Raw genomic sequence first — 14,037 nt, 5'->3', positions numbered from 1 at the left:
TTTATATATAGTAGTGTGTATATGTCAATCCCAAATCTCCCAATTTATCCCTCCCCCACTTTTTGCCCTGGTTAACCATAAGTTTGTTTTCTACATCTGTGACTCTATTTCTGTTTTGTAAATAAGTTCATTTGTACCTTTTTTTAGATTCCACATATAAGTGATATCATAGGATATCTGTCTTTGTCTGACTTACTTCACTTAGTATGATGATCTCTAGGTTCATCCATGTTGCTGCAAAAGGCAGTATTTCATTTTCCATGCTACTATTTTACTAAAATTAATGGTTTATCAACACAGAATGAATGAATTTCAAATGTCTTATTTAGACTGGCAATCAAGGCCAACTTATCTTTCTAGTCTCAACGATTATAACTAGTGCAAACATTACAAACAACATACAGTAGTCCCCCACCTCTTATCCATGGAAGATACTTTCCAAGACCCCTCATGGATGAGTAGTACTGAACTCTATATATATTATGCTTTTTCCTATGCATACATATCTAGGATAAAGTTCAATTTATAAATTACGCACAGTAAGAGAATACCTGAATCACCCGCATCACTATTCTTGCACTCTGGGGCCATCAGTAAGTAAAATAAGGGCTACTTGAACATGACAGTCAATCTGATAACCTAGATGGCTACTAAGTTACTAACAGACTGGATATGCTGGACAAAGGGATGATTCACGTCTGGGGCAGGACGGCACAGGACAGCGCGAGATTTCATCGCACTACGCAGAATGGTGTGCAACTGAAAACTTCTGAATTGTTTATTTCTGGAATTTTCCATTTAATATTTTTGGATGGTGGTGGACTATGGATAACTAAATCTGTGGATAACAGGGAACTACTGCACTCATTCTCTAACCCCAGCTGTATGCTCTTGATTAAATTGTTCCTCTTGCCTGGAATACCTGTCATGCACTCACCATCCCTTTCTACCAAGATCCTACACATTCTCCAGTAAAATGAAACAGAGGTTCATTACTAAATGTTGGCGAGGAATAGTGCCACTGGAACACTCAGATGCTGCTGTTGTGGGTGTAAATTGGTACAAAGACTTTAGAAACGGTTTGTAGTATTCACCAAAGCTGGACACGTGCATACTTTATAACCCAATAATTCCACTCCTTGGCACATAGCACACAGAAATGTACATGCATGTTCACCAAAAAGCATATAGCAATAATGTTCATAACAGCACCGCTCATAACAGTGCAAAACTGTAGGCAAACCAAATGCCCATCAACAGTAGAAGAGATAGTGATATAGTCATACAACAGAATATTCCATGGGAATAAACTATTGCCACATATGACAACAGGGATGAATCTCACATACATAATGTTGGGCAAAGGAATCCAGACATGGCAGTACAGGCTGTATTGTTCCATTTGTATAAAGTTAAATAACACCCAGACAGCATTAATCTATGTTAGAAGTCAGGATGGTGATTATACCTGGGGAAGGGTTGACTAGCAGAAGGTGCAAGGATGCTAGTAATGGTCTGTCTCATAGACTGGATTACTCCATGAAAATTCATCAGGCAGTACACATAAGATGTGTATACTTTTCTATAGGAATGTTATACTTTGATTAAAAGTTTACTAAAAAACATTTTAATAATCGACCCATTCTTCAAAATTATATTAATACCTTGACAAACCTTCCTCACTTTAACAAAAATCATCCATGATCCCAGCTAGATGCCTTTTTTCCTCTGTCTAGATTTCCATGATACAAATGTAATGTTCCCTTTTATTTTTTTGTGCATGTTTACCAAAGTTGACTATTATGCCACTGAGCATATAGACCAGTACTTTCTTTTCTGATTTCCTATAAAGCACTGACTTCTAGTAGCTAATCAAAAGATACTTATGGGATTTTAATGACATGCATTGCCCCTTTCAAAACAAGTCCACATTTCTCTCTCAGTGTGTTGGGTACACGCTGTCATTCTTTTTTAAAAATATTGTTCTTAATTTATATAACATTAAAATTCACCTTTTTGCTGTACAGTTCTAGAGGTTTTGAAATGCATAAATTCATGTAACCACCACCACAATCAAGATACAGAACAGTTCCATCATTTCAAACACTCCTTAGGCTGCCCCTGGGGAGTCAAAACATCACCCAAACCCATCCCCTAGAAATCACCTATTTTTCTGTTCCTATAGTTTTGTCTTTTCCAGAACGTCATACAAATGGGATCATTTAATACAGAGACTTTTGAGTCTGGCTCCTTTCTCTTAGCAAGTATATTTGAGATCAATCCATGTTGCAGCAGGTATCGGTACCTATTTGCAAACTAATATTCCATTGTATAGACGAACCATGGCTTATTTATCCTTTCACCAGTGGAAGGACATTTGGGCTGTCTCCAGTTTTTGATGATGGTGATTAAAGCTGCTATACTTTTTAAAGACTTTTTTTTAAAAAAAATAGTATTTGCAAACGACTTACTAAAGGTCATACATTTACCAGTGATGAAAAGAAACGGTATACACTCGTAAAAAACTCTGGGAAAATAGGAGTCAACAATTTTTCCCCTTATGTCAATGAACCCAGCTCACAATATATTTTCTGTAAAGAGATTTCAAACTCCCTTTTCTATATTTAGTGCACAGTAATGAGCCAGAGTTCATAACTATCCAACTAAAGCACTTTTCTAGAGGCTGCTTCTTGCCAATGTGACCCTATGGCCGCACTACTATAAATAACATGTATGCCTTGATCTGTGTACAGCTATTCATCAGTGCTACGTAAATAAGTGATTATGCCCTGCCGGCCTCTGCCTTTCATCTGACCTACTGGACTTACCTGCGATGCACAGAGGGGACAGTAAGTGACAGGCCTGGCACTCAGGGGCTCCAAGACATGCAAGGAAAAGGGCTACTTCAACGATTATGCAGAAGGGTGGCTACAGCTGCACTTTTTTTCTGTTGATTTAAACACAAAAAGCATATGTCCAAATCCTCGGGGGCAGAGTGACCATATCACAAAATTTCCATTAGCTGGCATTTCAAGGTATCCATCTATGAAGCCTGAGCCACTACACGGCCAGGGTCGAGGCCACAGGGAAAGGAAATGTCCAAGAACAACTTCTCAGGGACGTCTCTGAGCTGCACCTGCCACCTTGGCTAGAGAAAACACGTTGGTTTTAAGCTTTGAAAACTCAAAGTGGCATGATAAATCTTTTTGTAATATCTCCATGATAGTAACTAGAAAAATCATGAGACTCTCATCCTCCAGCCTCTTTCAAAAGTTCTTACTAATAATAATAGCAGCTAATTATGGGAGGTATGCTACGCACTCCTGTGCTAAGCATTTTACATACCATACCTTGATTTATTCCTCAATAACAACCCACTAACTTAAACACTATGATGATGTCCCTTTTACCAAGGAGAAGAGTGAGGCTCTGAGAGACTGCATCACTTGCTGAAGAGTTTGCAGAGAAGGAATTCAATCCAAGGCACAGTTTGATTCTAGAGCCTGTGTTCTTAACCCACAGGCTATAGCCATGGCTCTACTTATAGAGATATTTATTTATTCATTATTTACTCAAAAATATTATATTATTATAGCCATCTAAGGAAGTAAATTGGAATGAGATATGCTCCCCACCCCCTCTAGGTGCTCATTACTTGGAGGAGGGCAGAGAATCCTATAAATAATAATACCTTAACCTTTTTGGTCACATACTTTTCTGAGACTCATACGAAAACTACGGACTGCCTCCAGAAAAAATTCACACAGCCACAGACACACAAACCTGAATGCTTATAGCCACAGCCTAGGAATCCCTGGAATACTTAACTAGCTGACTATTAGCTGCAAAGGGTTTTGATTAAGAGAGGAGCAAAGTATTGTGAGAACTCAAAGGGGAAAGCTCAGGGTACGGAAGTCCTGAAGACGGAGATGCATTAGGCAAAGAAGGAAGGAAGGGGGCCTTCGATGAAGAGGTGCATGTTTCAGAACGCTGGTGGGAGGACAAAGGTCTAAAGAGGAAAGGGGAGGGAAGCAGGGAATTAGGTAGCAGATCATTAAAATATTCCAGACAAGAGTTTCCTATTTCTAGAAAGGATGTGGTGAGAATGAGGTATGAGTCCAGGCTCTGGGGTCAGAAAGAACTGGGTTCACATCTTGTACTACATATATGTGCAATGGAATACTACTTATCCATAAAAAGATACGAAATCTTGCCATCTTCAACCACATGGATGGATATTATGGATATTATGCTAAGTAAAATAAGTCAAACAGAGAAAGACAAATACCATATGATTTCACTCATACGTGAAATTTTTTTAACATGAACAAACCAAATCGAACAAAAACAAACATATAGATACAGAGACCAGAGCAGTGTTTACCAGAGGGGGAGGGGGCGGGGGAAGGCAAAATGGGTAAAGGGGGACAACAGTATGGTGACAGATGGAAACTAAACTTGGTGGTGAGCACACTGCAGCGTATACAGAAACCGAAATACAATATTGTACATATGAAACTTACATGTTATAAACCAATAAAAAACATATAAACACAGGCAGACCTCAGAGATATTGTGGGTTTGGTTCCAGACCATCACATGAATTTTTTGGTTTCCCACTGCGTATCAAACTTACGTTTACACTATACTGTAGTCTATTAAGTGCACAATAGTACTATGTCTAAAAAAGAATACATCTTAATTTTAAAATTTTTTATTGCTAAAAAATGTTAGCCATCATCTGAATCTTCAGTAAGTTGTAATCTTTTTGCAATAGTAACAAAAAAGATCACTGATCACAGACCACCATAACAAATATAATGAAAAAGTTCAAATATTACAAGAAATACCGAATGTGACATATAGACACAAAGTGAGCAAATGCTATTGGAAAAATGGTGCTGATAGACTTGCTCGAGGCAGGTTTGCCACAAACCTTCAATTTGTAAAAAAGCCTATATCTGCAAAATGCAATAAATCGAAGTGCAATAAAACAAGATGTGCCTATTAAGTCCCCTGCAATAAGAACGAACGAAAGAGGTAGGGAGGGAAGGAGGAAGAGAGAGACAGGAAGGAAGGAAGGAAGGAAGGAAGGGACGAAGGAAGGAAGGGAGGAAGGAAGGAAAGAACTGAGTTCAAATCCAAGTTCTTCCCCCTCTCATTAGCTATACAGCCAGGGGAAAATTAAACCCCTCTAAGCCTGTTTCCTTGTCTGTAAAATGGGGACAAGAAGAGCCCCAACTTCACAGGCTGTTGTAAGACAATCCATGGAATAATGCATGATACCCACTTGACACACTGAATATGTGTGAGCATTGAATACAGTGTAGCCATTATTATTAACAACTTCATCATTATCACCATCATTTTCACCCTGGCCTGATGCTAACATGGCTTCCCCAAAAGAACTCCTCTAAAACCGCACCAGAAAAGAACTCCCTGATTCATGTTTGGGCCAACCTGCTATATTCTTAGACCCATGAGGCACTGTAGAAGCATCCTTGACCAAATAAAGCCCCAGTGCAAAAAGCCACCATTAAAATACTCTCCTTGTAAACTCCTTGTACACTCACACGCAATTATTTATTCTCGTTAATCACATAAATACGTTAGAAGCACACTCTAGAGTAGGGGGAAAACAAATTAGGACAATCGTTGGGATATGGGGGGAGGGTATTTTTTAATATCATCAGTGTCTGCTCTTCTATTATGTGAGCACAGAGATTATCAAGAGCTAGACAGACATTACATGCTATTGTCAATACTATCATGTCCATAACAAGAATCTAAAGACATAAATTCTTGCAAAGCCTTTCTGTACCCAGTTCATCTATGTCACCATTCATGGCATTACTACGTAGAAAAGGAAAATGGTACAAAATATTATACCCAGTTCTTCTTAATCACTGTGTTTTCAGTAATATTTTATTTTAGATTCTTCACGCAGTCTAGGAGCTAACATAAAAGTAACACACTGGAACCCATCCATGAATGCTCGAGGAAATGTGCACAAAGTATTTTGTTTTGATTCCTCAGCCATGGTAATAGACAGAATATTCATGAAACCCTTGTACTTAAAAATGTTCCATGGCCAGCCAATATTTGCCAGAATGATACTGCCATATAGTCAGCAATGGAAAAATAAAGTCATGAGAAAACACAACCATTCTCATCTTTCCCAGAAAGATGGCCAGGATATCTGCTTTCCTGTGCCACAGAGGCTGACACCAGCTACGAAAATCACAACGTTGCCCTCACTTGAAAGCACATACACACAGGAAAGGAAAACAAAGGTGTTCCAATGATCTTCCCCGAACCCAACAGACTGTTAGAAAGTCATCAGGCTTCCTTTCACCTTTAAATTTGTTCTCCTGCAAAAGCACAGTTAGTAAATGAGTTCATGCCATCGAAAACGCAAAAAAGTAGTAGAAAACCCAACTGTCCTAGAATAATAAAGTAGAAGAATTTGTTCGTGAGTCGGGGACAGAAGGGAGGAATCGAGGCTGACAAGAGGATAACGTTGCTAGCGCGTCATTAAACCCGAATGTGAGGGCGAGAGCTGATTGGCTGTGAAGCATATGGAATGGAATCATAGCACTTAGGTTTTACCCATGTCTTACCAGAACGAAACAAAGATTTATGTTAGGAAATATTCCCACATGGCTTTCAGAAAACCTGATCAATTCTCAAGAAACTGAACCAAAGCAGTCTTTGAGGCGTACATAAACTAGAGACATATAAGTTACAAATCAGACCTTTCTCTCCATCTGAAATGTGTCATATGTGAAAGAAACTTCTACCAACATTAAGGATCATCAATTACTAATGCCACAAACACAGTCCATTTAGTGGAACTTAATTCTTTTCATACCTCTGTTTCTACACCAGCTAGTTATCCTTCTCTACAAGCAGCACACTCCAGGAGTTAAGAACACAACCCCTGGACTCAAACTTCCTGCATCTGCCACTAACTCTAATTTCTCCATCTGTAAATGAGGAACATAACTAAATGAGTTAAGGCAAGTAAGACACTCATGTTTCTGCCTGGTCTTGACACCGTTTTAATCTTTCTCATCTTCTCTAGTCCTAGTATATCTTTCTTGGGCAGAAAACAGGCAGAATGGATATCTTTGCAGAGTGATTCCAACATTGCTTTATGAAAGAAATGCAAACGTATGCCTGCTTTGATTTCATTCACTCTTTAACAAATATTCATTAAGTTTCTACTATGAGCCCACAGGTACCCTGCTAGAAGTCGGGACATACCAATGAACAACAACAGATACAGCAACCAAGACACAGTCCAGGCCCCTTTCCTCCATCACATATTCCTCAGTGGTGCTCTGTAGACGCAGCTTGCTGAGCATAAAGAATGTGGAGTCACCATTAAGGAAAAATTCCTAGTACATGTGCTTCAGAGCTGGCCATGTTTACTGTCTTTAATCTGTGAACTAGTGACATACACCTAGCTAAGACCCTGCTTTTGAGATCCTTATATGCTTCTACAACACCTTATATGTCCATCTGTTAATTGCATACATATTTATTCAACACTTACCAAGAGCCAAAGGCCAGACTTGACCCTGGGTAGAGACTAGTGAGAAAGGCATGGTCCTTCTCCAATGTAGAATCTTGCATTTTAATGAGATTTTTTTTTTAATTGAAGTGTAGCTGATTTACAATACTGGTGTTAGTTTCAGGTGTACAGCATAGCAATTCATTTTTTTTTTTGAAGATTATAATCCATTATAGGCTATTATAAGATATTGGGTATAATTCCTGTGCTATACAGTAAATCCTTGTTGCTTATCTATTTTATGTATAGTACTTTGTGTCTGCGAATTCCATATAGAATCTTGCATTTTAGAGATGAGTGCACAGACGTGGTCCAGAGGGCAAACACAACTGACTCTAATTCATACCATTAGGAAGGGCAGCACTGAATTAAAAACCATGCCTAATGCCAAATGCAAGTACGTCCCCTCCTCAGGGATTTTACTCTTCCTGCTGTCCCCTTGGCCTATAACGCTCTTCCCCAGACGGTTGCATGGCTTACTCTTCAGTCAGTTAATTCACATCTCCATTTAAAAGGAACCTCAGAAGCGAGGTCTAACCTCTGAGCCTCAAATGAAATAGGAACTCCTCCTGGCTTTATTCCTCTTCATAGAACTTTCCACTCCTACCAGGACGTTAACTCCAATAGGGCACGTATCTTTGCCCATTTTATTCACTGCTCTATCCCCAGCACAGGGACAGCACTTGGCACAGAGTAGGTGCTCAATAAATATGTGTTCGGTGAATAAGCACAGTGTTCTTTTGACCTACCCTTAGGCACACCCATGTCACTCCTGCTGAGGAAGCTTACAACCCTGAGACTGCAGAGAAGAGAGACAATGACAAAAATCCAATTCATGAAACGTGAATGCTATGGAAAGAGCTGAGTGGCTGGGAAGCATGCGGAAGGTGACTGCGGCAGTAGGAAAATATGCCAAAGTGTGATTTATGCTAAACAGCAGATGAGTTAGGGTGGTGTATCAGTGTGGCATTAAGTAACAACAGTCACATATCGAGAAATGGAGGGACACAGGGCACATGACATTCAGCCTCAATGTCATGCAGACACAGGTGGTGGGAGGGTGTGGTGAACTAGATACAAACCCATCCAAGGGCGAATGTTGGCCCATATTTGTTGAGTCTTCAGATTTTTAAAAAGAATAAGTAAATCCTGAAGAGAATATAGAAATTAATGATGCCACATTTTGATCAATTCAGAGTTGTTTTTGACACTACTCAGGCTACACTAACATCTAACAGCACCATTCAGAACAGAAGGTCCCAGACCAGCAGCAACTATTGTCTTCTCTGACCCTGTCCCCAGGAGTCACAGCAGTGCCACATGCAGGGCACTGAACGACGTCTTCTTGGGGGTCTTTGCAATTGGCATAAAAACTCTAAGAAGGTTCATGCTTTCCTAATCTTCCCTCCTAGAACTGAATGAACAAATATTCCAACTTAACTTTTCAGTTCTTCTTTTTTTAATTTTATACTGGAGTACAGTTGATTAACAGTGCTGTGTTAGTTTCAGGTGTACAGCAAAGTGATTCAGTTGTACATATACCTGTACCTATTCTTTTTCAAATTCTTTTCCCATTGAGGTTATTACAGGATATTGAGCAGAGTTCCCTGTGCTGCACAGTGGGTCCTTGTTGGTTATCTATTTTAAATATAGCCGTGTGTACATGTCAATCCCAGACTCCCAATCTATCCCTCCCCACCGCGACCCCTCTCCCCCGGTAACCGTAAGTTCGTTCTCTAAGTCTGTGAGCAGTGTTTCTGTTTTGCAATCTAAAAATAATGATACAAATGAACTTATTTACAAAACAGAAACTTTTCAGTTCTTAATGAGAGATCATGGGATGCCAACCAATCTTAGGTACAAGACAATGTTTTCTCAGAGTCTCTATGAAGAATTACCAAAACAAAACAAAACAAAACCCCAGCAAAAAACTGCAGAGCTCTGGATGGTACTAGAATCAAGCAGACTCTAAAATAGGTCAGAGAAAGAGCTGTAATTGTTTTAAATTCTTACCAGGCAAAAAATAAAAATAAAATGATCTGAGGGGGGAAAAAAATCACACTCCTATTTTTCTTTATGTATACCTTGTTTGTTCCCCCAAACAAACTTAAAGCAGCTTACGTAAAAGCACACAACACCCCAAGATGAAACAACAGAAAATTAACATGCACAGGTGAAGAAAACAGGACGAAGGACAATTCAAGAGAAAAAAGAATTAAATGACCCTAGGGATAAGATTAGTTCACAAAAGGCAAATAAGTCTGCACATTTTTCTAAAGGTGAGTCACAAACTGCTTTCTAAGCCACGGGGCACAGAGTCCAAGGTCTACAAGGGCCAAGCGGTTAAAGTAAGGAGGTAAAACAAAGGGAAGAGTGCATGCTTTGTTTTAAGGAAAATGGCATTACTTTATTGGATCCCACGGTTGCCATGGAGACATGTGATCCCAGCATTGCCAGATCTGATTTTTCAATAGATGCTGGAAATTCAAACACACTTGTGCGAAATCTTCTCATTTTCCACTGTTGGCAAACTAGTTTTCTTTTGGTTTAAAAAAAAAAAAAAGTATGGGTTGAAGAAAACATGCCTGTGGCTATAAAGAGGAAGAAGACATGATCAGTTACATGACTAACTATATCCATAAAATAAAAACCCAAAGTTGAGTAGAAGTACAGTCATTTGTGGTATCAAAACCAGAGAGGCACTTCTCCCAAGGATCTTCATAAAGAAGACACTGATAGGCACCCCATACAATCAGGATTCATGGGGCTCTATCTCATGATGACCTTCCAAGGAGACCGAGAGCATAATACTAAGTGTAATGTAATAAAACTAACTGCTGGGGTTGGGGGGAAATGGGGTGGCGGGTAGGGGCAAATTGTCAGGTTTAGAGATATCTGCTGGTCTGGATTATTTCAGGTATAGATTTTACAGATTTCCCTTAACTATTTTTTAACCAGTGAGCACTTTTGATAAATATAAAATCCTCACGCCTTTCTTTAATGTTATTTGACAAATCAGAGTAAAAGCTACCTTGGAAAATGGTTTTTCAAATGACATTGCCTTCTGTTTCTTTGTTGTTTTTTTTTCGGAACGCGGGCCTCTCATTGTTGCAGCCTCTCCCGTTGCGGAGCACAGGCTCCGGACGCGCAGGCTCAGCGGCCATGGCTCACGGGCCCAGCCTCTCCGCGGCATGTGGGATCTTCCCGGCCCGGGGCAAGAACCCGTGTCCCCTGCATCGGCAGGCGGACTCTCAACCACTGCGCCACCAGGGAAGCCCCAACATTGCCTTCTTTCCTCATTGCTTTACTAGAGTATTCGGAATAACAGATAAACCTTTATCCTTCAGACTGTAATCCATAAATATTGGTTTTTCTCAGCAGCATTTGAGAAGTACTGAGTAGAACCAGATGCAAGGTTAGATCCCCTGACGAGGATCTGGAGTGAGGTATTATATGGGACCATTAAGTTCAAAGCCATTTGCTTTACTGGACAGTCCATCTAGCAGTAGGATTGAACTTTGTGGATGTTGAAGAACCTGCCATTCACCAGCCAAGGAAGGATACAAGGGTAGGACCAAATGTCTCCACCAAAAAAAAAATTCTGTATCTGTTGCAGGTCACCAACAAAAGGCCAAGCAAGCTCTAGTCCACACGGTGACACACAGTGATGATCCCTGGAATCCCTGGGGTGCTGAAAGGGTGGCTGGGTTCCAAACTGGGCTCTTGACATACCTAGAACTAGTGCAACTTTATTTCATCTGTCTCATGTAGAGTTAGTTCTAATGCTTGTTTTGAACATGCAAATCACATCAGGGGACAATTTGAGCATTACGCACATGAACTTGAGTTTCCTTATGTATGATTTGGTCCACAAGAAACACTAGGTGAACACAGAAAACCACACCCACCTGAGTCAGGCAGTAGAGAAATACACAAAACTTAGACACCGCAAACACCTGCCCACTACCCTCAGTTTACCATACGTGCTGCACACCACAACCACCCACAGCTTTGCTACAACTTTCCACCCAGTTTAAGACCAGCTTCCTTCCACCACCTCACCATGTTTTACAAGCTGCCACCCTCCCCTCAGCCACCTCCCCAAGCAAACATTAGGTCTTTTCAAGGCAATGCGCCAAGTTTATGTGGTACTTGCATACTGCTTAATCATTTAGCAAGTGTAAAACTCTACTGCTTTTCTAAGGTTCCTAGCTTTCCTTTTTTTATGTTCTTGATGAAGTTTTTGAGTATTGTGCCCCAGCCCCGCTTTTCCTGTAGACTCTGTGCTATCTATTGCATGATTTTCCATCATCTAGTGATTGTTTTAGAAATGCGTATGTTGTATTAGGGAAGAACGGCCAATACTGGGATACTAAATAAAATATTATTTGAAAGAAAATGATTTCACTAGAATGTAAGTTCTCCTCAAAGCTACCATGCTGCTCCCCCAACTCCAGGGGATACCATTCACGTCATATAAGATGTGTATCATTTTCATTATAAATTAACTAACTCGGCATTTAACAAATTGTTATGCGAAGCCTCGTATGTGTCATGAAAGGACTACACTTCAAAGGATGCATGTACTCACTTTGCAAAAGTAAAGGAAAACAAAAAAATACGTAAAAAAATAAAAATCATTCATCATCTTAATACACAAGCATTTTGATATTCTTCCTTTCAGTTTTTTCTCTTTGCACATATAACACCACTAACCCTGCCATGTGCACTATTTTGCCTGGTCTATTTATCTTATCTTGGCTTTAAATTGGTCTGCCACTTCTAAATCAAATATGCTTACATTTCTTTAAGGAAAAAAAAAAAAAAACTTGTCAAATTGACCCAGTCATTTAACATTAACTGAGCACGTACTATCTGTTGAGCACCATGCTCTGTGACATGCAAATTAGAATATTCAATAGACTGGGCTTAACCACCTAGAGAATTTCTTAAAGTTTCCAAATTTGGCATAGTTATAACATTTCTTGCCCTTAAGATTAATTACTATTTTCATTCTAGTTCTAAGATTGGTTAAAAATATAAATTACATAAATAGCACATTTGGAAAAGAAAATGGACTTGTATTATCAGCCGCCTGCAAAGTACAGCTTCAAGAATTGCATTCTGCCCTTTTATCTGTCACCTTTCCAAATACTGTACCACTAAAATTAACGACACAAAACAAAGCTGCATCTGAATATTTCTAAGTAGTAAATACACACATTAAAGTGTCATGGTGCTTCCTTCGACAGTACATGTACTAAAATTGGAATGATACAGAGAAGATTAGCATGGCCCCTGCACAAGGATGACACGCAAATTCATGAAGCGTTCCATATTTTGAAGGATATATGTATAGCTGATTCACTTTTTTATAAAGCAGAAACTAACACACCATTGTAAAGCAATTATACTCCAATAAAGATGTTAAAAAAAAAAAGTATTATGAAGTCTGCCTACCAATTTTCCCTCTTTATTTGTCCAGCAAGGTTATTTTAAGATTTTATTTTGTTTGTGTGTGACTATGGATTTAAGAGTTTAGTAAATTATGTGGAAGATACAGATACACATAAATGTATATAGGTGTGTGTTTATGTGTATGTGTGTGTGTGTGTGTCTCTGTGTGTATCAAAGACTGGGCTCAAATATATATATTCTTGAATTTTCTTTTCTACAAAATGTGAAATATACATGTAATTCTATATATTTAAGTTAAATTGGCTAACAAGAAACCAGGTGTAGAAAGCTGTTTGGGGTTGTATCTTCTCTTGCCAGTTGATGAGATGCTGGGAAACACTAAGAAATGAGGGCAATAAGGACAAAATCAAAAGAGGTGAGATAATCTAGACACATAATAGTGTGCTCTAAAATCACTGATAAATGATTTACTCTTCTCTTTAAAAATTTTTTTAAATAAAATAAATTTCAAAAAAATTTTAAATAAGCTACTTGGCTAAGTCATTATTCAGGTTCCAAACCAGGGGACGGAGGGAACACTGGCAAAGGTCACAGGGTTACATCTTCATATGCCATTCAGGTGCCAGCCTCCACCACATTTTATGCTTCTCCCTCTCTCATTGAAAAAGACCACTGTCTTATTATGATAACAATTTCCAGGTGGAAGCTAAGCCTTCAGTCAAGATTCCTGTCCCTTTCAAAGTACCTGTCTGTGTGTGACGTGGTAGATTAAGGTGTTCCAGCTCACCCTGGGCAATAGCTTTTCTCAAACCTCACAGCAATTCATCTTGGGTACCCATAGAGGCAGTCCTGGAACGGCTGAGTTTGAGAAGGGGTGAAAGTGCACCCCATAACTTTTCCACCAAAGCACATCTCAGCAGAGGAGCCACATCCTTGCAAGGAGCCCTGGAAGCAAGGCCTAGGAGCATGGTCTGAATTCACCGTCAGCAAGGGAGAGGTCTCCTGGCAGCCTCACGTTTCATCTCACATTCTACTCTCTAACA

At 39.4% G+C, this 14,037-nt stretch overlaps 1 protein-coding gene and 1 non-coding gene across 4 annotated transcripts in view; one reads left to right on the top strand and one right to left on the bottom strand.

Annotated features, from left to right (window-relative positions):
- The window catches only part of MITF (melanocyte inducing transcription factor), a 224,164-nt gene that overhangs the window by 112,811 nt on the left and 97,316 nt on the right, over positions 1 to 14,037 (bottom strand). The window lies entirely within an intron of this gene.
- Positions 12,813 to 12,919, top strand: LOC113628169 (U6 spliceosomal RNA). Its single transcript, XR_003435908.1, has one exon. It is a non-coding gene; the product is annotated as a U6 spliceosomal RNA (small nuclear RNA).

Source organism: Aethalodelphis obliquidens, unplaced genomic scaffold (genome assembly GCF_003676395.1).
Source record: "Aethalodelphis obliquidens isolate GAN/ISIS:26980383/991018 unplaced genomic scaffold, ASM367639v1 scaffold22, whole genome shotgun sequence".
In the NCBI taxonomy this organism is placed as follows: domain Eukaryota; kingdom Metazoa; phylum Chordata; class Mammalia; order Artiodactyla; family Delphinidae; genus Aethalodelphis; species Aethalodelphis obliquidens.
The sequence above is the reverse complement of the archived record's forward strand: the minus strand, read 5'-3'. Positions and strand labels throughout refer to the sequence as shown.